This window comes from Marmota flaviventris, chromosome 10 (assembly GCF_047511675.1).
Source record: "Marmota flaviventris isolate mMarFla1 chromosome 10, mMarFla1.hap1, whole genome shotgun sequence".
NCBI lineage: Eukaryota > Metazoa > Chordata > Mammalia > Rodentia > Sciuridae > Marmota > Marmota flaviventris.
The window spans coordinates 123,966,100-123,983,882 of NC_092507.1; the positions used below are offsets into that span (position 1 = coordinate 123,966,100).

At 46.7% G+C, this 17,783-nt stretch overlaps 2 non-coding genes across 2 annotated transcripts; one reads left to right on the forward strand and one right to left on the reverse strand.

Moving 5' to 3' along the window:
* Positions 1–648: 648 nt before the first annotated feature.
* On the reverse strand, positions 649–718 carry Trnag-acc (transfer RNA glycine (anticodon ACC)). The gene has a single exon. It is a non-coding gene; the product is annotated as a tRNA-Gly (tRNA).
* A 5,144-nt stretch (positions 719–5,862) lies between these two features.
* On the forward strand, positions 5,863–5,936 carry Trnan-guu (transfer RNA asparagine (anticodon GUU)). The gene has a single exon. It is a non-coding gene; the product is annotated as a tRNA-Asn (tRNA).
* Positions 5,937–17,783: the final 11,847 nt, after the last annotated feature.

Consider the following 17,783-nt stretch of genomic DNA (forward strand, 5'->3'; position numbering starts at 1 on the left):
CAGGCGGGGTCCACAGACAGGACGCAGCTTGGCTTGTCCCGGGCTCCTCCCACGTGGCCCGAGGCCGTGCGGGGGGGGTGGGGGCTGGGCTGCAGAGCCCCAGGGGATCCAAACTCTGCGCAGAAGGCAGGGCGCCCGTCGGGGGCGAAAGCAGGAGGGTTAGAAGGGCGCCCCCCTCGCCGCGCTCCTGGGCCACCCTGAACTTTGCCCAGACGCCGCGGACTGACTTTGATCGGGGCCACCAGACACAGGGGCGGCTGTCCGGCCGGCGGCGGCCCCGCGCAGAACCCGCGGCGCGAGTGGATCTGGGCTCCGCGCCTCCCGCGCGTCGTGAGCACCCGGTCGCGTGGCCCAGCCACCGGGCGTTCCCTTCCGGGTCCCCTTCTGCACGGAGAACGGCCCAGTGATCTGTCCAGTGCCCTGTCCAAGTGCAGGAAGTGAATCCGTGCGCAGGAGCCTCGAGATCCGAGGAAAAAGTTTGGCGCGGTTTCGACACTCTCAGCCTGTGACTGGTGAGGTCCCGTCCTGTGTGGCAATTGGGAAACGACACTGAGGTCGTGGGCTTTGTGGTCTTTCCTGACCAGGGTTTGCTGGAGACCAGGGGAGAGAAGGCGAAAGCAGGGCTCCCAGCTGCGCTAAGAAAAGGCGTGCATTGGCCGGGAATCGAACCGGGTCTCCCGCGTGGTAGGCGAGAATTCTACCATTGAACCACCAATGCTTGGTGTCACAAGTCGTGCTCCATACTGGTGACGCGGAAAGCAATAATATACAGACGTCACTATGAATAAAACCATCTGGCTTGAAGAAGCCAAGTCTGCAGCGGGCTCTGGACAACCAGGTGGAGACCCGCTACAGGAAAACACCAGAAATTCACCCGTTTTCGGTCCCTGGTCTTTATCTGCCGCGAACCTCGCTTGTTAATCTATATAGCCCCTGCCCTGCCATGGGTGGCGGCTGCTAGGGGCTGACGAGTGGCGGGAACACGAGGGTACGGGAATAATGCCACACACAGGCTTTCTTTTTCCAGAAGCAATCTCCCTGCAGCCCTGCCTGACTTTCATGGCCAGGATATGTCAAATTTCTCAGCCAACTACCTGCCATACCTGCAGGAGAAATGCAGGCCGGAAGTAAAGTCCATAAGAGCAGCACAAGTTACCCTGGAGGGGGAGGCTTTTCTGACCCTTTCAACAGGCGAGGCTAAGAACTCACGGAGTAAGGGATAATTCCCTCTAATCTTAAAATCTGTAAACATTGATGGCCACGGGTCCATTTAGAAACTGTCAGCATGGGCCAAAGTGACCTAGAGTTGTCGTGGCAGAGGGGACGTGCCAGTCTGCTGTCATTCTATTGTCAGTCACAAGTGAAGAGGTGGACCTGAGCGGGACTCTCAGGATCCCCAATAAACCTGGAATGCAGGAGAGGCACTCTGTCCCTCTCCTCTCTGAGGGGACCCACACCCTCTCTCGCCTGACAGTATTCCCTTTCTCTTTTCCTTTCCCTTCCATAAACTCACGGGTGGTTTGAAGGGGTCTTCACAGGGCCTCGATTCCCACCAGGCCCCAACCCTGTAACACTGCCTCCCAAGCCCATCCTCCCGACCTTGAGACCCATGTCAGGTGTTTTCCCAAAGACCTTCAGAACCCAGCTGCACTCTTGGGTATGTCCCTGGGTTATTCTGCATCTGAGTGGTAATGGAGCTCTCTCCTCTCTCCTCCCCTTCTGCATCCCTGGAAAGGACCAAGGATTGAGTCTGGCTTTGAGATTCTCATGTCCTACAGAGACTTACACAAGAGTCAATAAAGGACAGTTCCCAGGAATTCTGCCCTCCCCCACACCCTCTTTGGCCACCCAAGAGGCTGGTTCAGGGAGGAACAGTGGGTGGTGGAGCCATAGGATGTTGTTCCTCTTTCTACCAGCCATTTGCTTTGTCCACTTGTGCTTACAAGCAGCCTGGTACAGAATAGCAACATCTTATCTTTTTCTGTCTGATTAACTTCTACAGCTGGAATTTGCTTTTATATTCAAAAAGAGTGAACTAGGTCTATTCTGATGGGCAGGTGTTGTGTTGGAGATTCTTGGTCTAGTTAGACCCATTTTTACCACCTCATTGTGTGGTTCCTGTTTTTTTTTTTTTTTAATGAAAAATTTCTTTGCATGTCTTTAAATCTCTTTCTGCCTTTTATAACTAGACTGTTCTGCTTCAAATGACTTTATGTTTTTCTATATCCATTCTAAATTCCATATCCCTGATCAGTTAAGATATTTCTTGGATCTTGGATGCAAAGGACAAAGGCAATCCTCCTTAGTTCAGGACACATAACAGTGGCTTCTCTGAGCAAGGCCCTCTTTGTCTTCCATTATCTCCTGAGTGTATCCTACTCCTAGTAGCAAATGTATTTATGCTTTACTTGGGACAAAGGTATCATTCTAATGTAAGATGTTAAAGGCTAGGGGAAGCCGGGTGTAAAGTGTATAGAAATTCTGTGCACTGTCTACTCTATCTTTCACAAATCTAAATGAGTCTAATAGTAAAAGGTTATGAAAAAAGAGGGGAAACAAGGTGGGTGTGGGGACCCAGGCCTGAAATCCAACAACACTTGAAGCTGAGGCAGGAGGATGGCAAGTTTGAGCCCTGCCTCTGCAACTCAGTAGGGCCCTAAGAAACTTAGTGAGACCCTATCTCAAAATTTAAAACATAAAAAGGGCTGCGGATGAGGCTCAGTGATAAAGCACCCTGGGTTCAATCCCTGATAACAAAAAAGAAAAAGAAAAGGAAGGTGGAAAGACACTGATCAGCATCTCTCCAACAACATTTCTACATGACCAAAAGAAATAAGAAAGGAACTCAATATCATTGCTCATTCAGGAAAATAACAATAATATACCCTTACACACCCACCCGAATGGGTCACTTTTAAGAGATAGTTAAAAACAGGAGCTTACAAGAATTTGTATCTTCTCTCCCAATGGGAAAAGAAAAACTCAAAGTATCCTTATTTGCTGAGGACATGATTCTATGCATAGAAGACCCAAAGAACTCTACCAGAAGACTTCTAGGACTCATAAATGAATTCAGCAAAGGAGCAGGATATAAAATCAACACCCACAAATCAATTGCAGTCTTATACATAAATGATGAATCAATTGAAAGAGGCACTAGGAAAACTATCTTCAAAAAATAGAGAGAGATTCCCAAGTATATGCATATACATATACATTAGACCTCTACAATGAAAGCTACAGGACAATAAGAAAATAATTGAAGAACACCTTAGAAGATGGAAAGTTCTCCCATGTTCTTGGACAGGCAGAATTAATATTGTCAAAATGACCATATTACCAAAATACATACAAGAGAGGTCTTTCACCTCTCTTGAGTTTCCCTCCTGCTCCAGTCAGAGTGGCAATTATCATGAATACAAGTAACAACAAATGTTGGTGAGTATGTGGGGGGGAAGGTACATTCATATTTTGCTGGCAGCACTGCAATTTGGTGCAACCATTCTGGAAAGCAGTATGGAGAGTCCTCAGAACACTTGGAATGGAAACACCATTTGACCCCGTTATCCTACTCCTTGGTATACATCCAAAGGACTTAAAATCAGCATACTACAGGGACAGAGGCACATCAATTTGACAGCAATTCACAACAGCTAATCTATGAAACCAGCCTAATGCGCCCTTTAACAAAGGAATGGGTAAAAAGAAGGTGGAAAATATATATATATATATATAGCATTAGACAAAGGGGAATGAGGGGAAGGGAGGAGAATGGGAAGAGGAGAGTACAATGAATAGGACCTAAGTTTCCTTTGCTCACATATGAATACACTACCAGTGTAACTCCACGTCATGTACGACCTCAATGGTGGGAAGTTATACTCCAGGTATGTGTAATATGCAAAAGACACTCTACCATCATGTATGTCTAAAAAGAAAACAAAGTATCAAAAATGAAAACATAAAAATAATTAGTATCTTTTCTTGTGGTGAGAGAGTAAGACAGTGCAAACATCCTGAAAACGGTTTGCTAGCTTCTCATGAAGTTTAAAATACACCTGCCCCATTACCCAGCAATTCCATCACTAGGTTTGTACTCAAAAGAAATGAATGCACAAGGCCTCAGGGGACCCCTACGGGAATGTTCATAGCCACCTTCTTCTCCAGGGCTGCAACTAGACATAACCGGTCTCCATCCACTTTACTATATTCACATTTTGGGACAATACCAAAACACTGATCGTGACAACAAATGGATGCATAGCAGAAACTTAATGCTGCATTAAACAAAAAAACAACCCAAATGCAAACCACTGGCCAAAAAGTATGGTATTTGATCGAGAATTTCAAGAATAAAGCAAAACTAACCCTGGAGATAGAAAACACGGTGGTGATTCCCTTCAGTGAGGTTGTGGGGATGGGCGGAAAACAGACTCCAGGGACTTCCTGAGCTGATGGCAATTTTCTGTCACTTGCTCTAGAAGAGGGTTCCTGTTGGACGCGATCCACGGGGCCATGCACTGAGGATGGGTGAAATTTAATCTGTGAGCTGCACTTCAGTTTTTATTATCCCTCCACCCCGACACACACACACACACACACACACACAGACACACACACACAGACACACACACACTTGGTTGGGGAAGGTCATTCACTCACTATGGTTATTCGACCTTGTTTCCAAAGCCTCCTTGGAGTGCAAATCTCATCTCGTTTCTTATTTGGTCTAAAACGACCCCACGGATGACTGCAATATGTGAACCAGAAAAAGGAGGTCGACCACAACCACTGCATCAGAGGCAGCACCTCAATCCTCGGGTTCTCTGGTGACCGAGCCCTGGCCACGGACGCGGCTTCCTTTCTTCCTCCAGACCAGAGAGCTCCGGAGCCACCTGCAAGTTTGGCACTGGATGCGGCGGTGAGGATTGAAAGACAAGGCGGGCCACGTGAGTGCAGGGCCGGCCGTGACTCGGATTCGAAGCGAGGTTGCTGTGGCCACAGCGCAGAGTACTGACCACTGGACGGTCACGGCGCCGCGCGGGCGAGGACGGGCGGCGCCTTCTCGGTCCGGGTGGTGGACGTCCCTATGGTGGACGTCGCTCAGGGGTGCTACTCCGCGGCTCCCTGTTCACAGCAGCAGGTCGTCGCCTGTCTTGCTCGCCACCGTCCGTTTCCCCCTCCTTTGCTCTCCTTCGGCCACAGTGAAACTCAGTTCTGGTTCCTGGGGACCCGGCCCTGACGCAGGCTGCCCTCTCGCTGAAGTCTCCCGCCGGTCGGGCCCCTCCGCCCCTTCGTGCTCCTGGCCGAGGCCTTCGGCCGCCGGGTCGCTGCTCTCGCCCGCGCCCACCCCGCGCCCACCCCAGCCTCCGTGAGCCCCGGGACCTCGAGGGCGCTCGGGTGCACCGGGCCTTCCCGGCTTTCGCCTCCGCGGAGGCCTAGAAACTTGGCCGAGTCGAGGCTTCGTGCAAAGACCTTGGCCTGGGATCAAACGCTCGCGTTTCCGTTCTCAGGGTCCTTTAAAGCACTGACCCTGCGGCCCGTCCCAGGGCGGCGCGCTAGGGGGGGACAGGCCCACTCAGGGCAGGACGAGGAAGAAGCCGCGACCCCGGAGCCCAGCGGGCGTCTCCCGGGCGTCAGCTTTTGAAATCAGCGCCTGGCAGCTCGGGGTGGAGGCCATTCTGCTGCCCTCTGGCCTCGGAATCCGCCGATGGTCAGGTTTCCAACTGGCCGCGCTGATCGGGCGGCTTTTCTGAGCTCTGGGAATTTGCCCCGGATTCTGCAGGAGCCGCGGCGCGTTGCCTGGGGAAAACGGCTTAGTGTGCACTGGGCCCTATGGACTCCCAGCAGAGGACCCTCCGCGTCTCTGTGGCGCAATCGGTTAGCGCGTTCGGCTGTTAACCGAAAGGTTGGTGGTTCGAGCCCACCCAGGGACGCTTAGCCTCCTTTGGCAAACAGCTCTTGCCTGGTCGTTTTAGCCTCCGTTCAGCTCTTTAGCAACCGCAGGAGGCTTGGGACCGCACCACCCTGCAGTGTAGGGCCATCTCACCCTTGTTGTGCCTTCCTGGACAGGCTGCCACCACTGAGGTCAACTCTGGGGTGGTTCTCTTCTTGTTTTTCATCAGCAGCAGAGTGGACAGGTACACTAGTACCCTAGCCCCAGGAGGGGGTCACCAGTGCCATCCCCAATATGATTGTCCACTTCCTTTAAAAAAGAAAAAAAAAAAAAAAAAAAAACCTTTCTTTCTTAGTTTTTGCAGTTTTCATTGACCTTTTCCAAATGGTTTTGAAATTGGGTTGGTTCGAGATTTTATGTTGAAAAATAATGCTGCCCATCATTCTTGTACCACTAGGTCATTTTCGTGGTGCAGAAAACTGGCCGTGCAATTGCTACATCACAGTGTTTACCTGATACTTCTAACTTTTGTATATTTTACAAATTTATCTCCCCCAGGAACGATGACAAATCATATTCCACGTTACTTCCAACTCTATCAATCGCCCTTTCTTTGTGAACTTGCCAGGGTGGTAGACTTTCTCTTCTTCTACCTATCCATGATTTTCCAGGAGGGGCAGTGCTAAGGCCTGGGGGGAGGGCCACATCAGCAGGCCCCAGTGGACATCACACACAGATATGCTGTTGCATGTTTTGCACAGCTTAACTTCCAAGATATTTTAGAGTCCTCCAGTAACCATGATCGTTTCTTGGTAGTGACCTAATCACTCAGGTCCAGAGAAGACTGGCCTCTGTTGCGGGGTTCTACCAAGCCACCTGTGCAAAGGGAGGCTGTCAGCTCTTCCGTGTGGTGACAAAACACTTGAGAAAATCTGCTTAGAGGACAGAAGATTTATTGTGCTTCACGGTTTCACAGATTTCAGCCCATAGTTGCTTGGCCCCGTGATTGTGGTCTTGTGGTGAGGCAGAACATCATGGTGGGGAGCGTGTGGCAGAGCAGAGCTATTCACCTCATGATGGTCAGGACGGAGTGGGTGGGGGGCTGGAGAGAGACAGAGAAAGAGAGGAAGGGGCCAGGAAGAAAACATACCCACCCAGGGCATGTTCCCAGTGATCTACCTCCTTCAACTAGGCCTCACTTCCTACAGTTTCAATGGGTTCCCAATAATCCTTCAGTTCCAAACCCAACAATGAATTAATCCATCGAGGAGATCGGAGCCCTGTGATCCAGTCATTTCCCAGGAGCCCCACCACTGGACTTTGGTGCCCTGGGGACCAGGCTTTCAACACATGAGCCTGGGGGACATCCCAGATCCAAACTACAGCAAGGAGGAAATCTGGGTGCTTCCTGTCAGGTTTTTCCCTTTCTCACGGTCCTGTTTTCTTATCAAATCTTGGTTGGACTTTTCTAGTATGAAGGAAAACCAACAAATGCCAGTCCTCCCTCCAGTGCCAATGGGGAATTAGCATTCCGAAGACTACCTCTATATTATTCCTTGCGGGAAACAGCAGTGGCCACGTCCTTAAAAAGCAGCCTGTCTGAGGCCCAGGATTGGAGCCAGTGGCACCCTGCCCCCAGCAGGCACCTTGGGCAGACCTGAGCCCTGAGACTCTCAGGTGGCTTTGTGCAGTTCTCCTCAGTGCTTACATATGAAACGTGGCTCTTCTCTTCCTCTCCTTCTGCCATCAGTATTTTGTTGCATCAGTGGCATCACTGTGGGTTTCTGCCTTTGGTGTCATGAAGTGAACTTTGGGGATGATCTCTGTGGAACGGGGTGTGGTTGACAGGGACCCATTCTCTGTTTGGTGGTACGTGACCTCTAATCTATGCCATTAGTCTGTTTTGATTGCCTACTGTCCTGATATTTGAGGTTGAGAGATTTTTCAACTTTCCTTTCCAATATTTGGAATATATATAAACACACACATACACACACACACACACACACACACATCTGCAACGTTGTCCATACCTGTCAACCTTGGGTACAGTTCCTATGGTGAGGATGATCCAATGTGCAATGGTCCTCCTGTTCCATACAAACTCTTAGCCCTCATAAATTGCTGTAGCTAATGGGGGTCTTAGTGCTGGAAGAAAATGGAATATCTAACACCTAGGGAAGGGGCGGCTCTCTTGGATTGGTGTGAGCATTTTGGTAGCATCCTTTGGGGATATATGTGTTCACATTTCAAGGGAAATAAATCCAAACAAAATTTCTGGGTTGTGTTTAGGGCAGTGGTGTCTTTAATTTTCTGAGAAACTTCCATATATGAGAAAATGAGTTGTGCTACATCACAGTCCAAATGACACCACGCAGCAATAGTGTACCCAGGTAGAAGGGGAAGGGGGACAACCACTGTCAAAATCAGTTTTTCTATATTTCACTTCTACACCTTGTCCACAACCTTAATGGCATCTATTACAGTGGTTGTGGTCACACCGAGTGTCACTACCAGCCTATCCAGATGGGACACAGAACCGTGGCCCAGCCAAGTGTCTGAGCCAAGTGGCTCAGAAATGCCAGGCAGGAAGAGATGCCCATGGGATGACAAGGGCCAAGTGATGACTCCTTCTCCTGTCCTACCTGTGCCTCTCTTGGCAGAAACTGTGTCACTGAAGCTATTGTTCGCACTTCCTTTGCCAAAGGGCAACAAAGCTGGGCATTAGCTGAAGCTGGGAAGACATATTTCATTGAGTGATCACTGACAGCATAGGACAGAGCTGAGCTCCCCTCAGATTAGTGCAGGGGTGACAGGGCATTCTAAAGGGACAGTGACTTAGAGAGAGAGCCGGGAGCATATAAGAAAAATGACAAAGGGCTGGTCCCTGTAACCGTCTGACTTATCTGGCCAGCAGCGTCTGGGCCACCTGGCAGTTATTGGGAACTTAGGGTTCTGTCCTCCCACAGAGACCGGGAGAAAGAGGTTCGCTCCCTCCTGGTGAAGACATTTTAAAAGACGGGCATAGAGATCCTTGAGAGAAACACACCCGAGACTGCAGAAGATGCACACCAGAAGAGAGGAAGGAGTTCGTGTTCAGTAGGAGCTCTGGGAAAGACGCTGTGCTTACTTACAATCAGGTGTTGGTGGAACCACCCATCACCTCTCCCGTCATGCTGAAGCTTTCTCAGACAGGTATTCTCAAGGGAGGACGCTCTGGAGTCATCTTAGGAAGGTGGCCGAATGCTGCTGGAAGTTATGCTGGGATTGTTTGGTTGCCCTGGGCACAAAGGTTTGTACCGAGTCACGTGTGCTGAGATTTCAGCAATTCCCACCTCCCAACCCTCTGTTCCATGGCCATGATGCTGACCAGACTCCCTCAGATGGTCATGGCCACAAGGCCATCGTGAATGACATTAAGAGGCCAGGCAGATCTGGTGAGACCTGTATGGAAGTATAAAGGACACCATTAGATGAAGAGTGGACACCATAATAGGTATGTCTTATCCATGTCCAGGGATCTGGACAAAAAGCATTTTAAGGCTTGGTCAAGATGGAAAGTCACTTGTGCAACTGGCCCGAAGTTCAAACTGAGATTAGCAAAGTCGGGAGTGTACTGATATTTTGAAAAAACAAAGCCACGCCAACAATTCACTGGTGGTAATGATGGTAGGGGCTGGGGTGAGACCACATGAGGTCAAAATGACCCCGTGTTCACTGAAAGCCCAACATATTACCACTGCAAAGGAGAAGCCAACGTTATGCTGAAATGTAGTAGCTGTATTTTATAATTGGGTAAGACGTTATGCTAAATGTATTACTCGGAGTGATGAGGGTATAGGAGTAGTTAATTTTACAAGTCAGCTTGGATAGACCAGAAGGTGCTGTGACATTTGGTAAAACACTTCTGAGTATGTCTCCAAAGGTGTTTCTGGATGAGATTAACATTTGAATCCATAAACTGAATAAAGCAGATTGCCTTCCTCGATGTCTATGAGCCTCATTCAGTCAACTGGAAGCCCTGGATTACAACAACAAAAGAAGAAGAAAAAATAAAAAATAAAAACAAGGTTAAGGAAGATCTCTCTCTCTCTTTTTAAAATACACATCTTTAGCTGTCAATGGACCTTTATTTAATTGATTTATTTATAGGTGGTTGCTGCAGTCCAGCTGCAGCAAAATAACCGGGGGGTGACGAACAACTTGTGTACCTTGATACAGCAGGAGTGGACGCTGTTTATTGTAGGACCGGAGGGGTATTTATACATTTCACACAGCTTATCTTAATTAATATGAACTCGATACAGCAGTCAACCAATAAGGAATCTCCACACTTAATGGCTCACTGGCGTTACTTCACAAACCGCTCCCAATGGCATTTTGCCAGGTGCCATCCAGACTTGTTTACAGACTAACAGGTGGTGCTGAGATTCAAACCCAGTGCCTCACAGTTGCCAGGCAAGTGCTCCACCACTGAGCCACAAGCCCAGCTCCTCTTTCTCTCTTCTAGACTGTCTTTGAGCTGAGAAATGAGTTTCTGCCTTGGGACTTGAGCTTGGACTAGAACTACAGCACGGGCTCTCCTGGATCAGATGAGGTCTAGGATTTCTCAGTGTCCATGATCACGTGAGCCAATGCCTTTTTATAAGCCTCTCTATACAAATAATGTTTGAACAATATGGGTTTTGTTTCTCTAAAGAATTCAGACCAGTACAATCTTTTAGAGTAGTTTTGTTCTCCATGCCTTTGAAAAACGCAGAGGAGAAAAGAAGAAACTGTGGACAGTCCTCAAAGAAGAACAGTAGGGATCAGTGAACATTTTATACTCTTCATTTTAAAAAAGGTGCAAAGCCTAGTGTTATTGGTGCTATCTTCAAGGGTATCAAGGGTGCTGGGAAGTTTTGTTTGCCTTAATGTTTTCTAAACAACGTCCAGGACAAACAAGGAGAAATATACTTAGATTTCATTTAGTACATGTGTTTTTTTTTTTAAAGTAATTCACATACTATCTTAAGAACTGATACAGAGAGATCCCTTGTAGCTTTTACCCAGTTTCCTCAAATTGTAACATTTGGTGGTATTTACAAAACAGTGGTGTTTTTAAAAATATTGCATGTAGTATAGTACCGGGACACTGATATTGATATAAGCAAGAATATTTTCATCACCATAAAAGTCCACCACGAGGGCCCCTATTTTTAAATTAAACTTTATTTTTTTTTAGTTGCTGATAGAACATTATTTTGTTTATTTATATGTGGTGCTGAGCATCAAACCCAGTGCCTCACACAAGCTAGGCAAGCATTTTACGACTGAGTTGCCACCCCAGCCCCCTCGAGGCCCTTTTGGAATGATAGTCTGTCTCTTCAGGACGGCCCCTCCTTTCCTCTTTAACCCCTGGCCACCTCTAATCGACTTCCATTCCTGTGATTTATTCTTTTCAACATGATGTATGAATGGAACCCAGTGTTTAGCCTTTGGGATTACAGTTTCACACTGTGAGTTTCTCTGGAGAGTCATTCCGGTGGCTGAGTGTATGAATGGGTTGTTCTTTTTGTATTCAAATGCCTGCGTACTGTTCCATGCTATGGATAGATAACCCATAATTTGTTTACCCAAAGGTCGTCCACATTCCCTCCCGCTGCCGCCAGATATTAAGAATTCAGTTGCTATGAAATTTACGATACAGGTATTTGTGGGAGCCCCAGTACTTATCTCTGCCTGGCCTTTGCTCATTGTACAGAGCAAAGGAGTTGGCCACTATGGACTGAGACTTCTGGAACTCTAGCCCCAAATAAAGTTTTCATCAGGTTCAGTCAGGTATTTTGATCACAGCAACACGGAGCTGACCAAAGAGTGGCTTTGATGCTTCCTATTCACCCCAGCAATATATGAGTGATCCAGGCTTCCTTGAATCCTCATCAGCACTTGATGTCGTCAGGCTTTTATTGAGGACATCCTGATAGGTGTGCACTGATATCTCACCGGGACTTTAATTATCATATGCCTAGTGGCTGATGAAGTTAGCCGTTCAACCTGTGAATCTGGGCCGATGACTGTATGCATTCTGCTCTTGCAGAGGTTTCTAAGCTTGACAATTAATTCTTTCCTGCTTATTGATTGTGGTGTTGTTTATTCAAGATCCCAGCTGATTCTGACTAGTTGTTCTCTGTATTATTGAAGTCTCCAGCTCTAATTCTGAAATTGTCTGTTCAGTTCCACCGGTTTTTCTTGCACATGTTGGACCAACCCTTCTACCATTGCCTAATGTCCCTGTGGGTCTCTGGTTAGTGTCTTTGTTCTGAACTTCACTTTATCTAATATTAATACAGCCAGCTCTGCTTGCCTTTGCTTAATGCTGCATGGTATAGCTCTGTCCATCCGTTCTTTCCCACCTGCCTGTATCATTATATTTGACTTTGGCTTCTTTGTAACCAGCATGCACTCCGGTGGGTCATACCTCTTACTCCATTCCTCTACAGTCTGTCTTTGAATGGATGTAATCAGAAAACTTGCATTTAAAAATGAATACTTATTAGGGGCTGGGATTGTGGCTCAGGGGTAGAGCGCTTGCCTACTAGCGTATGTGAAGCACTGGGTTCCATTCTCAGCACCACATAAAAATAAATAAATAAATAAGCAAAGATAATAATACTTATTGAAAGGAGGGGGCTCAAATCTGCCATTTTATATTTCATTTTCTGTTTGTAAAGTTTCATTTGTGTTCTGGGACATTTGCTACCTTCTTGTGGGGACTGGAATATATTTTGGAATTGCATATTGGAGTATTGTAGTGGTGTTAATACGATCTGTTTGTGGAGCTCTGTTGGTTTCTCGAGATGGATATATTTTTATATCTACGTCTATATTTTAACACGGTACACTAGTGACATTATTCTGCCAGTTCGAGTGAGCTATAGAGAACTTAGCTGCCTTTTATATCTCTTTGCACTCCCCATTTGTAACGTAATTCTTTAAAATATTTCCTCTACACCAGTTTGGAACCACGCCAAAGGGGAGGGAGCCACCGCTCCCTGCAGCCTCGCCCAGCACTAGCACGCCGGCCCGCCTGCTGGCCTTGAGTCCGGCGGAGACCCGGGCGCGGGACGGGCGCACGGCGGGAGCCGCAGTTGGGGATCGCGCCCTCCCCCGCGGCCCCGGGACCTCCCGCAGCTGACCATCGTTGGGGGCGCGAGCGCCCAGGCGCGCTGCCCGCGGGGCACGAGGGCTTCTCCCCACTTCGGACTCGGTGCGGATGGGCGGGTCCGCGCGACGGGGACGCGCGAAGGCCGAGCGCAGGGACTCGAGCGGCAGAGACGTCCTGCGCCGGCGTCTGGCTCCGCGCTCCTGAGCGGGCGCCTACGGCAATAAGCCCCCCGCGCGGTGAGCGTCCGGAGCCGGCGAGTCCCGAGCAGCCCTGACCGCCGAGGGTCCAGGAGGCCGGTTCCGGGCCAGAAGCCGCGGTGGCCACGAGGGTGCGCTCGGCGCTGGCGCCGGGCGGCGCGAAAGCTGGACCGGGCGGAACCAGGGCGACACCGCCGGGACCCCAAACGCGCGGCCCTCTCCGGCCGCCTTCCCACCTCTGCTTCCTCTCCCTCTTCCCGCCCTTACCCGCTGCCCACCCGTGGACAGGCTCTCCCGGACACCCCAGCACCCTTGGTGGACGGCCTTCAGGACCCCTCCTGCGAGGCCCCCGTCCCTTCAGGAGCCCCACACCCAGTGGTTCAGGTGGCCAAGCGCCAGGGAAGGCGGTGGCGCTCTCCCGGACAGAGAAGGCCGCAAGACTGAGCCCGAGCCTCGCGCTGCCCACAGCGAAAGCCAGGCCGGCGGCATTTCCAGGCCAGAAGACCCGCGTGGCCTCCCCCCGCCCTCCCGGGCTGCTCCAGCGGCCGCGTCCCGCAGACGCCCGGGGCCCACTCCCGGCGCCTGGACCGCGGGCGCCCCCTGCCTGCTCGGCCCGCCCCCCGACGGCCGTCCCTGGGCTCGCGCTCCCCGCGTTCAGCTCGGCTGCGGTCCGGGAGGGGGGCAGAGAGCCTGGCCGGCGGGTGCGGGAGAGGTGGGGGCGGTGACGCCTGCCTGACTCGTGGTAGTGGGGGACTCGTTCCCGCTTCCCCTTGCATTTACCGTACCAAGAAGCAGCTGTTGTCTTTAGCTCGTCCTCTCTTTTGTTTACTTCGTGGCGTCTTCGGTGTCGTCTTTGTGTTTCCTTGTTTCAACCTTTCTTCTACACTCCTGCTCTCCCTCGGGTCCAGTGTTCTGGCCTTACCGTAGGTGACCTTGGTTTTTCCGCTGTGCTCACTGTCCGGGTGGGACTTAAGAATACCTGCTTGTCTGTTAGAGTCTGTAAACAAGTCAAAATTACACCTGGCATTTTGCCAGGGGAATGTTAGAGTTCGCAAACAAGTCTGGATGGTGCCTGGCAAAATGCCAGAGGGAGTGGTTTTTGAAGTAACAAAAACAAGCCATTAAGTGTGGAGATTCCGTATTGGTTGACTGATGTATCTAGTTTATGCTAATTAGATAAGCTGTGTGGAATGTATAAATACTGCTCCTGTCCTGCAATAAATGGCTCCTACTCCTGCTGTATCAATCTACACAAGTTGCTCGTCACCCCCCAGTTATTTTGCTGCAGCGGGACTGTGGCACTTGTCACCTTAGGCTGACGCTTCTGCGGACAATGGGGAGGGGTGCAAGCGTCGGATCAAGATATTCCAACAACAGAATCCGTCAACACCCCAGTGGAAGAAGTGTCAGAGAAGGAGTTTAGAATGTGCATAGTTAAACGACAAAACAAAGGATGGTACAAGGAGTGAAATCAGAGAAAATACAGGAAGTGAACATCACTTCAATAAATAGAGATTCTAGGAAAATAGAAACAAGCAGAAATCCTTGAAATGAAGAAATCAATAAACCAAATTAGAAATTCAATGGAAAGCTTTGCCAACAGACTAGATCACTTGGAAGACAGAGTTTCAGGCAATGAAGATGAAATATATCATCTTGCCAGGCATGGTGATGCACACCTGTGATCCCAGCAGCTTGGGAGGCTGATGCAGGAGGATTAAGAGTTCAAAAGCAGCCTCAGTAACTTAGTGAGGCCCTAGGAGACTCAGCGAGACTGTCTCAACATAACATGTAAACTAAAAAGGGCTAAGGATGTGGCTCAGTGCTTAGGCACCCCTGGGTTCAATCCCTGGTTCAAGAAAAAAAAAATATGCATATATATATTTTTATATATTTAAAATATTTTTTACTTGTTGATGGACCTTTATTTATTTGTATGTGGTACTGAGAATTGAACCCAGTGCCTCACAAATGCTAGGCAAGTGCTCTTCCACTGAGCTACAACCCCACCCTATGCATATATATACTTTATAAAAAATATGGTTTATATGTGTGTGTGTGTGTGTATATATATATATATATATATATATATATATATATGTATTATTTTCAAGATATATATATATATATATATATATATATATATATATATATATATAAATCTTGAAAACAAAGTTGACCGTGGAGAAAAGATTTTAAGAGACCATGGACAGAATGGCTTAGAAATATAAATAAGGGCTGAGATTGTAACTCAGTGGTAGAGCACTTGCCTAGCATGTGTGAGGCACTGGGTCCAATTCTTAGCACCAAACATAAATAAATAAAATTAAGGTCGAACAACAACTAAAAAAATTTTTTTAAAGAAATATGGAATTAACTGAAAAAACACAATTTAATATTTATTGGGATAGATGAAGTCTCAGAGATACAAAGAAAAGGAGTGCACAATCTTTTCAATGAAATAATATCAGGAAATTTCCTAAAACTAAGAATAAAATGGAAAGTCAAATACAGGAGGCTTACAGGACCTCAAATATACAAAATTACAATAGATCCACACCAAGCCACATTATTATGAAAATGCCTAACATACAGAACAAGGATAGAATTTTTAAAGACTTCTAGAGAAACACAACAGGTAATATTTAAAGGAAAACCCAAGACCCTCAACCCAGACCCTCAAAGCAAGGAGGTCTCAAATACCAATCTCTGAGAGAAAATGGATTCCAGCCAAGAAAATACCCAGAAAAAATAAGCTTCAGAATTGATGATGAAATAAAAACCTTCCATGATAAGCAAATGTTAAAGAATTCACAACTAGAAGGCTTACACTATGAAACACATTCAAGATATTTCATGAAGAAGAAATAAAAATTAAAAGTGAAACCAGCAAAGAGAGGGACTACACTAAAAGAACAATGAGTGAATGATAAACTAATTCAAATTAAAATAAAATGACAGGGAATAAAAATCATATCTCAAGAATACTATTAAAAGTAAATGCCCTAAACTCATCAATCCAAAGATGCAGACTGGCAGATTAGATTGAAAAACAAGACCCAAGAATATGCTGTCTCCAAGAGACTCACCTCATAGGCAAAGACATCCTCAGACTGAAGGTAGAAGGATGGGAAAAAAACATAGTCACGTGGATCTCGTAAACAAACTGGGTTTTTATCCTCATATCTGATAAAGTAGACTTCAAGCCAAATTAATTAGAAGGGAAGGGATAAAAAAGGACATTTCATAATGCTTAAGGGAATCATCTATTAAGGAGACATAACAACCATGAATACTTATGCCCCAAACAATGGAACATCTACATACAAACATCAAACAAACCCTTCTCAATTTTAAGAAGCAAAGAGACCAAAACATAATATTACTGGGTGACTTTAACACACCCCTCTCACCACTAGATAGATCCTGTAAACAAAAACTAAGTAAAGAAGCTGTGGAACTAAAAAATACAATTAATAATTTAGATTTATCAGATACATATAGAATATTTCATCCATCAATGACGGAATACACTTTCTTCTCAGCAGCACCAGGATCCTTCTCTAAAATAGACCATCTTGGCCACAAAGCAATTCTTAGCAAATAAAAAAAAAGAGGGAGAGAGAGAGAGAGAGAAAGAGAGAGAGAGAGAGAGAGAGAGAGAGAGAGAATAACTTTCATCCTATCGATAAAGGAATGAAATTAGAAATAAATGATAAAATAAAAAATAGAGAGGCTGGGTTTGTGGCTCAGTGTAGAGTGCTTGGGCAAGGCCCTGGGTTCCATCCTTAGCATCACATAAAAAGAAATAAATTAAAGTTATTGTACCCAACTACATCTAAAATAAAATAAAATAAAATAAAATAGAAGCTACCCTTAACACCTGGAGACTAAAAAAATACACTATTGAATGATCAATGGATAGCAGAAGAAATCAGGGATGAAATTAAAAAATACTTAGTGGTAAATGAGAATAATGACACAATATAGTAAAATCCCTGGGACACTATGAAGGCAGTACTAAGAGGAAAGTTCATTGCATTGAGCTCACTCATTAAGAGAGTAGAAAGTTGGGGCTGGGGTTGTGGCTCAGAGGTAGAGCACTCGCCTAGCACGTGCAAGGCCTTGATTGATCCTCAGCACCATATAAAAATAAATCAATAAAATAAAGGTATTGTGTCCAACTACAACTAAAAAATAACTATTAAAAGGAAGAGTAGAAAGTCAACAAGTAAATAACCTAACATTGTATCTCTAGAAAAATAATAAACGACACCAAAAGCAGAAGAAGACAGGAAATAATTAAAATCAGAACTGAAATCAATGAAATTGAAACAAAAGAAATATTCTAAAAAATTGACAAAACAAAAAAAGTGGTTCTCTGAAAAAAGTAAATAAAATTGATAAATCCTTAGCCAAACTAACAAGGAGAATGACAGAGGATATTCAAATTACTACTATTTGTGATAAAAAAGGAAATATCTCCCATAATTATTGTATGTTGGTCTATTAGACTCTGGAACTTGAGAAGCGTTTGTTTGAT